General features: G+C 42.3%; 1 protein-coding gene across 4 annotated transcripts in view; it reads left to right on the forward strand.

Moving 5' to 3' along the window:
• The window catches only part of DIP2A (disco interacting protein 2 homolog A), a 62,680-nt gene that overhangs the window by 21,839 nt on the left and 24,234 nt on the right, over positions 1-16,607 (forward strand). The gene's annotated exons all lie outside the window — the stretch shown is intronic.

The following is a 16,607-nucleotide window of genomic DNA, read 5'->3' on the forward strand; positions in this document are numbered from 1 at the left end:
GTATATAATATATATATACCTTTTTTTACACTTTTAACACAAGGGCTGCATAGACATTGCTATTGATCTCTGTGCATCCCTTGCTACACAATAATGAAGCCACGTAATAGGTTCATTATATCTGGCTGATCAACGCTCATTTACATGACTAATCGGGCCATGTAATATGGCCTTAAAGCAAACCTGGGAGCCAGCAGGCCTGAAGCCTACAGACACCATTGCACAATATGTATGTGGGTCTCATCTTGTCATAAGTATCTGAATAGTGGGGCTAACCAAGTTATAACAAGCATCACTCCAGCACCAAAATGCGTAGTCTGTATGTGGTTTTATTGGAATAAATGTATTTTTTACTATTTGGGATACACTGTGTGGTGTCCTCCATATTACGTATAGATGTAATTGGGAAGAAAGGCACACTCTTTCAGGAACCGAAATGGTGACCGCGTTGCCAGGACACAGATTTCTCAAATGGACTAAAGGGAAATGTGGAATCCATATACAACCTGTATGAGAAACCTGATAGGAAGCTTCAGGGTGAAAATGCAAAAAAAAACAAAAGGGGCCGGGCAGGGAAAGTGCTTGCCAGGACATACACAGATAAACATCAGAGAGAGAGAGAGAAGAGCGATGAAAGACAGTCATCTTCTCCCAGGACGGCAGGATGGGTCATGCAAAAAACCAACACATTGTACCAGACCTGAGCAAAGGCAAAGGCAAAGGGTTATGGTTAAATAGACATCCCTTGTGTTAAAAAGGTTTGTCAGGCTGAGCACAAATCCTGTGAGGGCCGTCATTCAGTAACAATGAGAATGGCTTTTACCATACACTCTGACTTTTCAACCTCTAATGCTTGGAAATGCTACAATGGATATGACTAATGCTGGGTTTACACGGAACGATTATCTTGTGAATTTGCACGATAACGATCGAATTCGAACAATAAACGTACGTGTAAACGCAGCGAACAACGAGCGAGAAATCGTTCATTTTGATCTTTTAACTTGTTCTTAAATCGTCGTTCGTCGTTCACAAAAAATTCGCCGATCGTTCCTTAGAACATTACTTAGAAATCGTTAATCGTACGATTGGGCAAATTATCGCTCCGTGTAAACCCAGCATAAGGGTCCGTTTACACACACAGATTATCTGCCAGATTTTTGCAGCCAAAACCAGAAATGGATTAAAAAAAAAAAGAGAAATCTCAGTCTTTCTTTTATGACCTTTTCCCTGTTTATAGTCCATTCCTGGCTTTGGCTGCAAAAATCTGTCAGATATCTGGGGGGGGCAAAGGGACATATCAACAGGTTAAATGATTCTGGTTTCCTTTTAAATTGCCATCAGAGTGGTACAGCCTTCTGTTACTTTAGCACCTCATTTAGTCTATATATACTTGGAAAGCTGGAAAACTTAATCATATATATGTCGACCTACTATATAGTTGATCAGTGCTAACTAGTATAAATTTGTGTAAAATGTTGAACATAAAAGAAACTTGTGTATAAGGTTAGCCATACATATAAGATTTCTTGCTGCTTCATACATTTTTCATTGATAGGTGCACCAGGGACCAAAAATTTGTTGAACACAAGCCCACAACTACACTGGTAATAAATTACCCCTTTTAACTTTCCCTCTTTACTTAAAGCGGCACTATCACCAGGTTCTGCTAAATGAACCAGCATATATGCCCCGCAAGCTCTTTACCCTCTGTGTGCCGGGCTGTTAGTGATTCTTCTCTTCGGCATTTCTTCTATCTTCCCTAATTTCCCCTATGCTAATCCGGGGCTTCGGAGCATTTAGGGCATCGTCCGTTGGCCCAGAGCACCCCCTCGGCCCGCCGCCTCCTGTGCCGCCTAGCCCGCCCCCTCCCATGCCGCCCACTTTGCATATATAAATATGCATAGTGGGCGACACAGGAAAGGGCGGGCAGGTTAGGCCGAAGGGGTGCTCCGAGTCGACAGGCGAAGCCCCAAATGCTCTGAAGCCCCGGATTATCATAGGGGCAGTTAGGAGCGATAGAAGAAATGCCGAAGAGAAGAATCATTAACAGCCCTGCACTCAGAAGGTTAAGAGCTTGCTGGGCATATATGCAGGTTGATTGAGCAGAACCTGCTGATAGTGCCACTTTAAGCCCTTACTACACAGGGCGAGCGCCGACCTATCAGGTCAGTGCTTGCTTGCTCCTCGTTCCCCGCTCGCTGCTGGCGGCGACTGCGAGTGGGTAAGTGTGCCCCCGCACTCGCTGGTGTTCTGCTGCCGCTGCCCCTATCGAACGGAGCGGTGGCAGCAGATCAATGCTATCAAGGTTGTTTGTCTTTCAACATGTTGAAAGACAATGATTAGCCGACGGCTGAATGTTGCCTTTTATTACACAAAGCGATTATTGGTCGTAATGGCTGATAATCGGCCAAATACGGCCGAAAATCGCTTTGTGTAATAGGGCCCTTAGTCTGGTATGGGCACTGCCAGTCCTAGTAAATATTGGCCATTATTTGGTATGATAAAGACTACATCCTCCAGATGCAATGTAACATCATTCCGCTATGAAGGTTTTTGTTATTAGTAACTTTACAATCCTTACATGTGATTTTTTTGCTTGAGAAAGCAGCTTCAGGGCATACAGACAATATAGTAGCGGGACTGATTATATAAAACTTCATTTCTCACTCCATCAACTCATCTGCTACAGCATGAAGAACAGAGCAAAGGAAGTGATTTATAGGGTAACAACCCGCCCAGTGTGTATGAGGCTGTCTATGACGGCTTTGTCTTGTCCCACCATTATTAGTGTAGTCAGCTTGCTTCTTATAGGGTGGAGGGAGTCCAGGGAGAAAATGATGCTGCTTTATGAGGGGTGTAGTGGACTTTGATCTTAATACTACACATGTTTAGTCTACTTGGTCCTGTGCCTTTGTATAGTTGTATATGTAAGTATAATACCTTAGGACTTTTATGATGGAATTAGTTGTAGGTTAAGATCTGAGGTTTACTTGTTTGTTTTAAAGAGGTTGTCAGAGAGTTTACGATTTTATTATAAGTATTATAGTAGCTGCAGGAAACATTGTAAAATGACAAATCATGTGGCTTCTCCTGCCGGTCCAGCACCCAGGGAAAGGTATTGACCGTTCTTCTGCCTGTGAAAGTAAACAAGACTTAAGATTTATGTTGCCCGAACCATGAGTCATCTAGGTTGTCCCTGGTGGATTTTGCCTTCCCTGCCAACCATGACCAATTATATATCCCTCCCTTTACCCAAACAGGAAGAGATCTACAGATCAAGGCTGATGAGGTTGGGGAAGCTCTAATGGTTCATGGTTCGGGGAGCATGAATGTGATGACTGGTTTCATATAACTTCAATAGCCTATCCTGTGGTTCACCATTGCCCAAAGATTGACAGCCCACCGATAGGGGCCGTTGTAGTTTTGAAACAATAGGAGAGCCACAGCGGAAGTGAATATGTTGAGTGTATATTAGTGTAAGGGTCCTATTACGCTGACCGATTTTTAACAACTAACGATAAACGATCGCAAACAAGATTGTTTATCGTTAACCTGAAATCGTTCACCTTATTACACAGAACAATATTCGTTAGTTACGATCGTTACTATGATCGTTATTGCGATCGTTACTATAATCGTTTATTCCTTCTGATCCCAGAAAAACAATGAACAATGTGCAATTACACTGAATGATTAGTGAAAAAACGCGGAACTTGAGTGAACGAACGTAGAATTACAGCGAACGATTAGCGAACGATTTTAGGTTCAGATATAAATCAACGATATACAAATGATTTTTCGATCGTTGCCTGCAATTACACAGAACACAATAATCGTCCCATGTAATAGGGCCCTAACATCCCGATAAAGTCCAGTACCTTTTATATTTTTTGGTGCATGTTCCTGTAATAGCACCTGCACTTTTTATTCCTGTTTACAGTTTTAGTTATCAGGTGAAATAATCTCTAAAGCTGTCAAGTTAGCATGAAAAAAATGCAGGTATTGTCATGAGCGGTGATGTACCTGCTCTATATGCGTAGTCTATAGCAGGACGTCTGCTGACCTCTTGTGTTCATACGGTGCCCGGCAAACCATTTAGACGCATGGATCCTAGCCGGCCTGGTAAGCTAGACATCCTCCGCTACTGTGTCCTCCAGTTGGTTATCCGCTCAGTTTTCTATATGTTGCTAATTGCCCTATGATTAATTATTGAAATGCTAATTTAGGACGGTCTGAGTGCCCATCTTGATCCCTCTTCTTCCATCTGCTCATAGATGCGGCCCGGAGAGGAGCTCTAGGAGGATTTAACAGGCATGCAGTCTGCTTTCAGAGCTCACAGTGCCCAGGACTGCCAAGTGTCCCCAATCTCTATTGATACTGCCAAATGTTCACTATCTGTCCAGGGAAATGTGTTTGTTGTTTTTACTAATGACCTTCTGTGTAATCGGTGTCCTTGATGCAATTTCAGTCCCTGTTCTGCTACTTTTTGTATATCTGTAACTGGAAGATACAAAAAAAATTCTATTCAGGGAAGTTGACTTATATTTTAGGGAATGGGGGGGGGGGGGGGATTTCAAGGCTATGAACACATTTGTGTCTTTTATGTTATTGCATGTATTATGTGAAATAAAAACTGTTCATGGTACTCACTAATGTACCTGCTTCCAAAAGAAAAAATCTAAATATATAAAATATAAAAAAATGTATAAATGACTTTTTATTATGTTATTTTTTTTTCTTAGCCTTTATGAATCCATATCTGGATCTGCAAAATAAACAGGGCCTTCACATAGAAGTCAGTGGGTCTGTGACAAATACGGATGGTATAAGAAATTACTGTCCATAGAACATCTGTATCTGTGGATTGTTGCCTGGCAACAAGGTGCTGACATAATTTTTAGCCTTAGGCCAGTTTCACGGGTACCGTATTGCACCGAATTTCACACTGTGAATTCCACAGCAAAATCCGCTGCGGTGCCCTGTACTGTTAGCCACGGCCTACTTAACTCAGCATCTGCCGGGCTAACAAGCGGATACATTACCTGTCCACACTCCAGGCTGCTTCTTCGGCTCCCGGGTCATTGCCATCCTGCTCAGCCAATCAGTGGCTGCGGCGGTAAATAGCACTGATTGGCTGAGCGGGATGCCAGGGAGCTGGAGAATCAAGCTTGAGCGCTGGCAGGGAATATATTAGCCCGGCAGCAGTGTGGGCAGAGACTATTTTCTCGCAGCAGAATATAGTCCCCAATAGGACTCACACTCTAAATTTGCCTATTTGTATGTTTTGGTTGAGGGAGGGAACCCACGCAACGGGGAGAGAACATACAAACTCTTTGCAGATGTTGCCCTTGGTGGGATTAAAATCCACTTTGATAATGTAGATCTATAGGAAATGACAGGACAGCATGACAGCGCATTTTGCTTTGGAACTCGCAGCGTAAAATCCACTTCAATGCGGTATGTGTGAAACTTAGGGTGCTTTCACGCTAAGGCATAGATGAGGAATTTCAAGCTGAATCCACACTTAATTCAAGCGTATTCCACTTGAAATTTAGCCTGTAAAACACGTACAGAGCAATGTCCTATTGTGTTCAATTGGATTTCCACTCTGTTGTTCATACGGCAGAATTTACGCGTGGGTTGTTCCACCACAGATCCGCTTTCCACCCAAAGAAATAACATGTCCATTCTTTTGGCGGATTCCACTAGAAAAATCCCATAGAAGTCTTGGAATTTCCGCTTGAATTCTGCGCCAATTCAAGAGGAGGAAATTTTTCTTAGTAAAATTTCCACTTTAATTCCTCGCCTATTCCTCAGTGTGAACAAACCCTTGTCCTAAAGGTGCATTGAACTGTCTGGTCCTGTGCTGAGCTGATGATTTACACAGTACACTACTATAGATTGCTTTGGCGGGGGGTTACTGATGCACGGGGTTTGCAAAGTGTTGTTAGCAGGAAGAAAGCAAAGAGCAGAAGCAAAGCAAGTAAAAATGTACAAAGAATCTTGCTGCAGAGATTAGAGGGAGATACCTCTCATCCACACCTTGTTTTATCTTGTATGGATGGTGCAGATCCCCTAGAGGCGCACAGATTGCTAGTATATAGCCCAGGCTCTCTTGTCTGTCCTGCACATAGAACATTGGACGCTCCACCATCACTTCCTGCAATCTGTCTTGCTGTTACTAGAGCTGGATTTACCCAAACATGCAGTGGACAGCAGAGAGCATGGAAGGGAGACACTTGGTGGCCATGACTTTGGAGCTGTTTTTCTGGGGTACGGAGTTATTTGTGAAATGACAATGACCGTTTAACCTTTTTATTTCTGCAGTATGTTTATTGCAAGCTGCTTGACGACATATTGTGTTAGGGTGTTATTACATGGCCCGATGGGGGCCTGATAACTGTAAACAAGCGCCGATCTGCTAGATCAGTGCTCGTTTACTGGGCCTATAACTCGGCCCGATAATCATTTAACAAGGGCTGCATGGACATCGATACAAATGTCCTTGCAGCCCTTGCTTAAACTGCATACATTCCCTAACCATGGTCCAGGGCTCCTCTTGCGGTCCGCTTCTCCCGGGGTCCCGTGCGCTGCAGCTTCAGAGCGGACTGTCTTAGCCGACAGGCCGTTTAGCCAATCGCTGGCCACGGTGGTCCCAGCCAGTGATTGGCTGAGCGGCCTGTCAGTTAAGACAGTTCGCTCTAAAGCTGCAGCACGCAGGACTCGGCGAGAAGCAGAGAGCAGGAGGAGCCCTGGATAAGTAATTTTATGCACTTTTCAAATCGTCAGCCGCTATTACATGTAGCGATGAAAGGTTGGTGCCTGACAATAATAGGTCCAAACCTATATCAACGATCAGTCTTTTATTACACGGAACGATAATCGGCCGGTAAGGGCCGATTTGGCCGATTATCGTTTCGTGTAATAGTTCCCTTAGGTTGGCTGGCACCCTGTTGGCTCACACCCCAGCCCCTCCCTCCCAGCATGAATCGATGGTCAGATCTGATTTGTTGATGTTTTTTGGGGCTGGAGACTGAGTTGACTGGAAGCACAGCTGGTGGGAATAATTGAGCAGCTTGCAGTTCATCTTTCGGGTAGCTTCACATGTACCATATAGCAGCGGATGTGATGGTGCGGATCTGCAGCAGATTTGATCTTAATAACTGAACACAGCATCAACACTGCATCTGTGCCGTCAAATCTGCTGCGGATCCTGTACGCGGGGAAGGGTATTCCCATCTCAACTAACATAGTTATACTTGTAGGACTTGTCAAGTTAAGTATTTTTACAAATACATTCATTTACCAAACTTGTCTTCTTCTCCTGATATGCAGCTCTTTTTCTCCCATTGTTGACAGCTGATTGTCTAGGTTACAGACCACCACTCTGCTGTAAAAGCAGTGGTCTTGCTGGTGTTTGTGTGTGGATAGATTTTTTTTTTTTTTAACTCCGTTTTATTGACTCTTATCATTAGAGAATGATGACATCCGTTACAAACAATAACAGCAATAGATGCCAACATGGCATGAATTCAACAGTATACAGTACATCTGTACAATGAGAAGGATAGAGGCAAATAATCATGAACAATACATCATATAACTCAGTATATCGCACTGCAGTCTTTATATATATATATATATATATATATATATATATATATATATATACCTTATCGCTATACGAGAGAACGAGCGGTATATCCGGAATCCATAAGCAAGTTTGGTAAATGAATGTATTTGCAAAAATATATAACTTGAACAGCCCTAGAAGTTTAACTCTGTTAAGATGAGAATATCTCTGTAATACATGCAAGCTACCAAGACTAAGCAGTTTAATTTTTTTTTTTTTTTTTTTTTTATACACAATGCATGTAATTCAACAAAAAAATGCAAATATGCCCCATAACCTTTAAGGGTGCATGTGATCTGTGGCATAGCTAGAAGCTTTTGGATTCTGGCTGAAGATGAGAGCCAGCTCTCCCTGCTCCAGAATGTAAGTACGCCTTGCTTGGCTGGCTGGTGTTATTTCCAGATAACACAGCAGTTAGCTTTGAGGTCATTTATAAAGATCATGTAATATTTAATATCTATATACAGTACAAGAACCTGGCAAATAAGTTGCTCTACATATCTACCCGTAATACAGTGCCCCCTCTTTAATGGAGCAGAGCTGCCATTCTAGTCAGATTAGAAGTGGTGCAGTACCTAGAAAAAAAAAAATATAATAAAAAATGCTACCAGATCGCCATGCCCGAAAAAAAGTGTTCACACAGCCCTGTAGACACACACAAGAAATGTTACAGGGGTCAGAATATGGGAACGTAAAACATTAAAAATGTATATGTTGGGTATGGCTGTAATTGTACAGGCCCGCAGAATGAAGTTAACATGTCCCTAATATCACATGGTAAACGGTTAAAACGAATCCTGTGGATTTCATAGTTGACTTTACTTTTAGTTGATTTTCTTATCGTAAAGCTGATTTACAGAGACTTGACACTTGAGTCGTTCCTGTTCTGCTGACATCTTATCTTTGGCATATTATGTAATCTGGTTTACCCGAATGAAAGCCTGAGCCATGATAAGCAATCTCTTAATCTACAAACATGGTCTTGTGTGATAATTCGCCAGACATGGACCATTGATAGAGCCCATGGTGACGCTCCCCTTACAGTATATCCAATAGATAATACATTGAATTATGTTTCCCCTCTGCCTTCGGGCAGTATTACTGCACATATTCTCTGTAATGTGCGGCCTGCTCATTGGGCTGACGCTCCGGCCCCTATGGTATTAATGTTGTGTGATCTTCATTATTCATGGTCAGCACACTAGTAAATAGCTACAACATTACAGTATACTGCTGTCTGTTACAGGCGCACACAGTGTAACCCCAGTATAACCACATTGGTCATGCATTTTCTTTGCCGCACGAGGCCATTCCTTTGTCTTATAATGTTTGCCCTGTGACTTTCTTCTCTTTACAGATTAAATGGCTATTCCGGGAAGCCTGTAGTGTCACCAATAAGTGGTCACCCCTCTTCGCCCCAGGAGTCACATGATACATTTTTAAAAATTATTCCTGCTAGTTATTTTTGTCCTCTTCCCACAATTCCATGCAGCATGGACGCTCACATTACACTGTAATTCAGGTACCTAGCATGTACACATTTATGAACCATTGATAAAGTAATACACTCAGGTTATCATTCAGCAGGGTTTTCTTTTTTTTTTTTTTTTTTTCTTTTTTTTTCTTTTTTGGACAGGTTCACATTGAAGGAGAAGTCCAGCGAAAATTCTTATTAAAATATATTATTACCCCTCAAAAGTTACACAAATTACCTATATACACTTATTACGGGAAATGCTTATAAAGTGCTTTTTTCCCTGCACTTACTACTGCATCAAGGCTTCACTTCCTGGATAACATGGTGATGTCACTTCCTGGATAACATGGTGATGTCACGGCCTGACTCCCAGAGCTGTGCGGGCTTTGGCTGCTGGAGAGGATGATGGCAGGGGGACACTGAGGGACACAGGGCACTGGAGGGACACTGAGCATCCCTCTGCCATCATCCTCTCCAGCAGCCACAGCCTGCACAGCTCTGGAAGTCGGGTCGTGACATCACCATTTTATCCAGGAAGTGACATCACCATTTTATCCAGGAAGTGAAGCCTTGATGCAGTAGTAAGCACTTTCCCATAATAAGTGTATATTGGTGATTTGTATAACTTTTGGGGGGCAATACAGTACTTTAATAAAAACTTTCGCCGGACATCTCCTTTAAGTGGCATAAGAGTTCATTTACATGGCCTGATTATCGGCAGGCAGGAATGCTCACTGTTAGTAATCGGCGAGTGTAGAAAAGGTGAGTGATCAGCCAGCGAACGTGAAATCTCTTGTTTATCAACTGATCACATCTATTCAGCGGCCATTCAAATTCTCTGTAGTTGCCCTTATATCACTGAGGTTAATGGGTTGCACAATCAGTGTCACCAGTCACCATCAGTGCACCATTAAGCCTTGTAATGGCTGTGCAAACGACTGCCGATCTCGCTGATTGGCACTTATTTGTAGTGGTGTATAGAGCCATGTTAAAGGGGACTTCCAGCTTCATCTGTACTTACAGTTTCTGTTCCCATTGGCTAACTAGCTTCGGGGGTTTATTCTGCCCTGAATAACTTTTTTCTTAGCCTTCTCTATCTACGAGCAGAGATCTCCAGCTGAGATGGGTATTTATTAAACACACCAATTGAGGATCTAGACAAGAAATTGATGATGTCAAATATCTGTATTGGCATTCTTTTGTGCGTGAAAGCGACTGGTTAACCCGCAGCTACAGATATATAGCAGACCTGCCTGCTAGTTGATTGGACCTTTGACTTTTTTTTATTATAGGCTTTTGTTGAAGTCTGATCTTTTGGGCACCAAACGGGGGAGGTTGCGTGTCCCGTCCACAGCGCTGGTTCTTTGTCTGTCAGGCCAGTTGAATGTCCGGTCAGATGGATGCATTCTGGCTTTTCACATGAATGGCAGAGATATTTTGTCTGCTGGCAACGCCTGCTTATTCCCATGAATGGGGGTCGCTGTGGATGAATAGATAGCTAGGGCTATGGTCATTGTGCTGCAGGGGTTAGGCATGTTCCTAGGAGAAGTCACTGATGTGGCTTTGCAGTCAATGAATCTTCTAGGCTGCTTGTATAATGATCCTCTTGGCCATTGCCACTCTCCACAATAGAAGTGTACCATGTAGCATTCTTAACCCCTTCTCTTCCATGGTTTGCAGCAGCATGGTGACATGGTTTTATCTGCTGCTCTTACATAGTGTATCTTCAGTGTTCAGCTCCCAGGAGAGGCTCTACTGTCTGCCTTTTATCTAGGGGAGCAGCTGTCTTCCTGCTGTCCCTATGTGCTTATGGGACAGTTAGAGAGTCTAGGAACCAGGGTAATGCAAATGATGGGTTAATCTGCCTCTATGGGGTGGAGAGATTCTCCCTCACTATTCTATTCAAAGAGGAACAAAGGGATGTGATCAGTGCAATGGGGACAGCTTTCAGAGCTTGCAGTTTTGCTGATCATTCTGAATTTGGACCCGTCTTTGATAGTTGATGCCCAGACGGAGCTTGTACCATTGGGCATCCTCTGCAGTCGTGGAGCATCGCTTCCTGGCCACGTTGTTGGGAGTTTAACGTGCATGGGCACAGAAGCCACTGACAGCTGCCGCCCTTAGGTGTGAACCTGGCTGAAGCACTGAAGGTGAGTATAGCAGATGCACATGGACTAGACACAACCTATAATCTTATTTAGCTGGCTTCTAGTCCCACAAGCTGGAGCAGGCCTCCTTAAGTCTGGGGCGTTTATCCTCAGGCTGTGGTGGATGCAATTGTCACATAATCTTCTAGACATCGAAACCAGAAATTACACCATTCCCATGGTTTAAAGAATACCCCATACCGGCTATTAGGCTAAATGCCTTGTGCACCCATCGCTTTAATTGTCCAAATTGGGGTTAAGAATTTATTAGAGCTAATGCTTCAGATTACTGTGATTGGCTTGGTGGTATATTATGCGTCTTTGTTGTGTATTATGTCGTGAGCGTTTTTTTTTTTTTTTTCTTGATTCTTTGTTGTGTCAGTCTTTTGTTGTTCGTATACGGAAATACATAGACAAAAGGCATAACATGGCCTGCGTAACAACCATATGATCGGTCCTATGTAATAAATATATAATACGTAGAAAGCCTTTAACGTGTAAGATCTGTTCAAGATCTATAAGGTGTGATTTAGTGTTAGAGAAATCCATGTGTTCATTATGAGTGTATATGTTATACGTGGAATTATGTATATGTCTATCCATTTATTTATTTTAGTTTGTTTTTTTAGAATTTACTTATAATGACTATACTAGTAATACTAATTTTATATAAGTATTTTAAATTATGTCTTATGTTATTACTGCTGTATTGATAACATAAGGAATACTGTTTTTTTTTTACTTTTTTTTAGTGTAATAAAATTTGCATTTGTAAGTGTTCATGTTTTTTTTTCTGTATTTTGCAAATCTATACTATAGTTATACTATTAGAACAATTTTCCCTCCGTGAAGCACCATCCCCCTCAAGCACTTGCATGCTCCCCGCCATCAGCTGATCAATCGCCCCTCCTATCTATTCACTCTGACAGTTAGCCAGACCAGTATTGTCCAAGGGGGTAACATACAAAGGCTTAGGCTTCCAGGGGTCGTAATGGATGGAAATTAAAAAGCAATTGAGGTCCAGCTATTGTACAGCACTGACCTAGACCCTGTACTCGGAAGGCTGAAGGGTGCTGCCAGGCCTAAATCCTAATCCTGTTATGTTCCAGGTCAGAATTCTTCATTTTAAAAGACTTTTAAAAGAATATTACATGTAACTAATAGTTTCCTACCTTTTTCACTTTATAATACATAATATATATCCAATTTCTTATATTGCTCATGCTAAACTTCTCAGTGCATGAATCAAAAAGGGAGTCAGTAGTTTCTGTTCACATTGAAGTCTTTTTACATTGCCAGCTTATACTGCCATTGCTTTAAAATGGACCTCTTTTAAGAGGAAAACAATGGTGTAAATCATCAGACTTCTAGGCATCTTTCGAACCCAAACAGACTGCATTCGATTACCAGTGGCTGAAGAAGTTGGATGCAGGCCTAAGGCTGTCTGGAAAAACTGGATACAGCCATGTTTCCAACCAGTCCAATTTCAGCTTTTGTTTAAAAAAAAAAAAAAAAAAAAAAAGGCTCAGAAAAATGAAAGCTGAAATTTGATTGGTTGCTCCTGGCAACTGCTCCCACTATTCCTTTGCATAACCTCCTCTGTTTATAACCCACCCTCCATTTAAGTCCCTTTAGGGCTGCCTTCACACCTACCAGATCCGCAGTCCCATTCATCCATGCACTGATTGGCTGAGCGGGACCCGAGTCGGGAGCCTGACATGCAGCCGCATCGCCGAGCAGGTAATGTATGCTCTCGGTGGTGGGCGGTTAACACACATACTCACAGCGGGATGTTAATCCTGCTGCGAGTATGTGCTCTATAGGGATGAATGGGACTGGATCCGCAGCAGATCTCGCTGGTAATCCCCAGAGTGAAATACTCTGCAGATCCAGTAGGTGTGAAGGCACCCTTATACTGTTTTATGTTTCAAAATAAGTGACAATATGCTGGATACATCTTGTCGCAAATATTTTTTTTTCATGGCCAAAGAATTTCATTACTTGTATGTGGTAAAATACAACAAAAAACATGCACTAATACAAACAGGCCCTGATTTACTAAAATTATCTGTATGGTTTTCAAGGACCCTATACATCAGGGTATTAGTTTCCCTACAAAAACACAGAAAATTTCACAAAAAGTTTCCCTAACTGAAGGATTTATTAAAGGGTTACTCCAGCAAAAAAAAGTTTTTATTGAAAATCAACTAGTATCAGAAAGTTATACAGATTTGTAATTTAGTTAAATTTTAGTACTTATCAGCTGCTGTATGTCCTGCAGGAAGTGGTATTCTTTCCAGTCTGACACTGTGCTCTCTGCTGCCACCCCTGTCCGAGACAGGAACTGTCCATATTAGTAGCAGATCTCCATAGAAATCCTCTCCTGCTCTGGACAGTTCCTGCACTGTATTGAGAATGGATGACAGCGTCCAATCGTGCAAAAATCTCTTTTATTCCTCCATTTAGCAGACAATGAAATTATTATTTCATTGTCTGCTAAATGGAGGAATAAAAGAGATTTTTGCACGATTGGACGCTGTCATCCATTCTCAATATATTGCATTCACTGGGCCGATTGGGATCCACGACCCGGGTGAAATCTGCGTCCGTAGGGAAGCCAGGTTGGGCCCCTGTGGTGATTGGAGTGCTACTGGGGATTTTGCTCTTTAAGTTCCTGCACTGTGTCAGAGCACTGTGTGAGGGCGGGTTCAGACTACGGAATTGGTGCTGATAAATTCTGCGGAATTCGTCGCCTGTACGCGCTCACGGCCGCGCGCCTTTCCGCTGGCTCCATAGACACCATTCTATGGGCCGGCTGATTCCACATTCCGCCGAAGGAATTGTCTCGTCAATTATTTCGGTGGATATCGGAATTAGTTGGCCCATAGAATGGGGTCTATGAGCCAGCGGAAAGGCGCGCGTACAGGCGACGGAATTTATCTGCGCGAATTCCGTAGTCTGAACCCACCCTCAGGCTGTAAAGAATATACCACTCCCTGAAGAGCATACAGCAGCTGATAAGTACTTGAAGGCTTGAGATTTTTAAATAAAAGTAAATTACAAAGCTGTATACCTTTCTGACCAGTTCATTTGAAAGAGAGAAAAAATTTAGTTGGCGTTCCTGTTTAATGTCTCTTCTTGCCCTTAGTATGACAAAACTAAAACCTGACCATCCCACAATTCCATAATTTGTTTATTTTAAGATTGTTAAATCCTTAGAAAAAAAATTACGATTTGTTTGACAAATATGTGGGTTATGGCAGGTTTTCAAGGGACACACTTAGAGCATGCCAGCTTTTTGGTTTTAAAGCACAAAATGATAATTATATCTGGTTTTAGAGACTATTGTGCACAACATTAGTAAACCGACAAGGAAAAAATAGCAAAAAACATCAATTCGATGAAGGAAACACATTCATAAATCAGGGCCACTATGTGGGAAATAAAATCCGCCATGAGAAAAGTAAATGTGAAGGAGGTGCTACCTCACAAGGGCTAGGCACTTAGTGTAATTATTTCTGTGAGCGACATATAGTGATGGTGTAAACCAATGATTATTTTTACGGCAGTACAGTCAGTTAACCATCAGTAGTTTTATTGAGTGTCACCGGCCTTTTTTCCCATTGACATTAGCTAAATTGTAAGGATTATTGGCCACTATAAATGAGTCTTAACATTACAGCTTGTAAAGGGGTAGGTCCAGGCAGACCCCCCTACCAGGATTTGCAGGGAATAAAACCTTAAACGTCATCGGGTGACTCAGCCGGCACTGTCTTCTATGAAGGTGGGACTCACCAATTGTAATTACTCAGTGGGGATCGGCAGGCCAGAGATGTTATAGTTGCTGCCTAGTAACGGAAGACTCGTGTGGCGACCGTGCCTGTTCTCTATGCTCCTAGGCCACAGTAACATGTTACAGCATCCCTATGGCATACTAAGTCATACAGTCACACACACATATATATATATATATATATATATATATATATATATATATATATAAATTTTGATGAAACATGCGACCCCTCTTAATGCTGTATAGTCTGTATAACTGGTTAAGCGGTTCCCCCTAGATCCATGTCTGTACTGATCAGCGTTGATCCGATTATTAAAGTAAACTATTTGTTTAAGAAAATAATCATGTGCGCTGCACGTAGCGTTGTGTGCCCGACTGGAGGGTGAAACGTATGGCTTAATCCTCTTGTTTTAGCATCTTGAAATTAACTTTGGCACATTGCAGACCGGTTGTCGGCCTGATTTGCTGACAGGCATATGCTTCTCCTGGCACAGCGCTGGCGGGCTTCTTACAGGAAAGTTCTGAGCGTGTACTTTTCTATCCACAGGACTTTGTCCAGGGACAGCTGCTTATCTTCTGTTTGAAGCCCAGTCGTGGAATCCTATTAGAGGGCTTACTATGGGTTTTATGTTGCCTGTTCGCCCCTATGCAGGGTCTCGGGAGATAAGCTGTCTTGTAATAAAGAGATTTTCAGTGCATTAAATTTACCTCCCACGGGGACTGTCTGTGATTTTTCTTGTATTTGCAGTTGCTGTCTCGCTGGCTGATATGAACTCATAGCGCAGCATATTGTAGGGATAATGGAGGCTCTGATCTGTCACAACAATGTCTGCTCATCTCTCACTCGTGTACTATTGATTTTTGCTTCTTCTGTTCTCTGGGAACTGGCTGCTTGGTTTATTTGAGGCATCATTTATTATTGCGGCAATTAATTTACATTGCTATCATATGTTATCTAAAATAATATCTTTCTAAAATTATTATAGATAAAATATATATCATTTCCACCCATTTGAGCTCTTTAGAATTGTACATGCCCTTCTGAGAGGTGTGTGATGGGCAGAATATAGAGCATTGACAGTGACTGTCTGCCGGAGAGTAAATACTCCAGTCATAAGTGGCTATCCAGCGCTACAAAAACGTTTCCCCCTCTCTTGTCTCCACTTCAGGTGTGCTTTGCAATTAAGCTCCATTTACTTCAATGGAACAGAGTTTGAAACCCCACCCAATCTGGAGACAAGAGAGGGGGAAAAGTGGCCATGTTTTTGTAGCACTGAATAACCCCTTTAATACGCAATACAAAAAATACACAAATGGTTAATATAGGAAAGACCCTGTAAAGAAAAATGTTTTTGACCCCCCCCCCTTTTAGAGGGAACCCTTCTTCTTTTCCATGCTGCCTGAACCCTGAGTTATCTAGACAGCCCCTCCCTGCCAACCTTGATTGATAGACGCAGATCTATATTCAGAGAGGGATCTATTGATCAAGGCCAATGGGGCATGCAGAAGCCAACAGGGGTTGCCACAATGACTTGTGGTTCAGGCAGCATG

The sequence above is a fragment of the Dendropsophus ebraccatus genome, chromosome 9, assembly GCF_027789765.1.
Source record: "Dendropsophus ebraccatus isolate aDenEbr1 chromosome 9, aDenEbr1.pat, whole genome shotgun sequence".
NCBI classification, from domain to species: domain Eukaryota; kingdom Metazoa; phylum Chordata; class Amphibia; order Anura; family Hylidae; genus Dendropsophus; species Dendropsophus ebraccatus.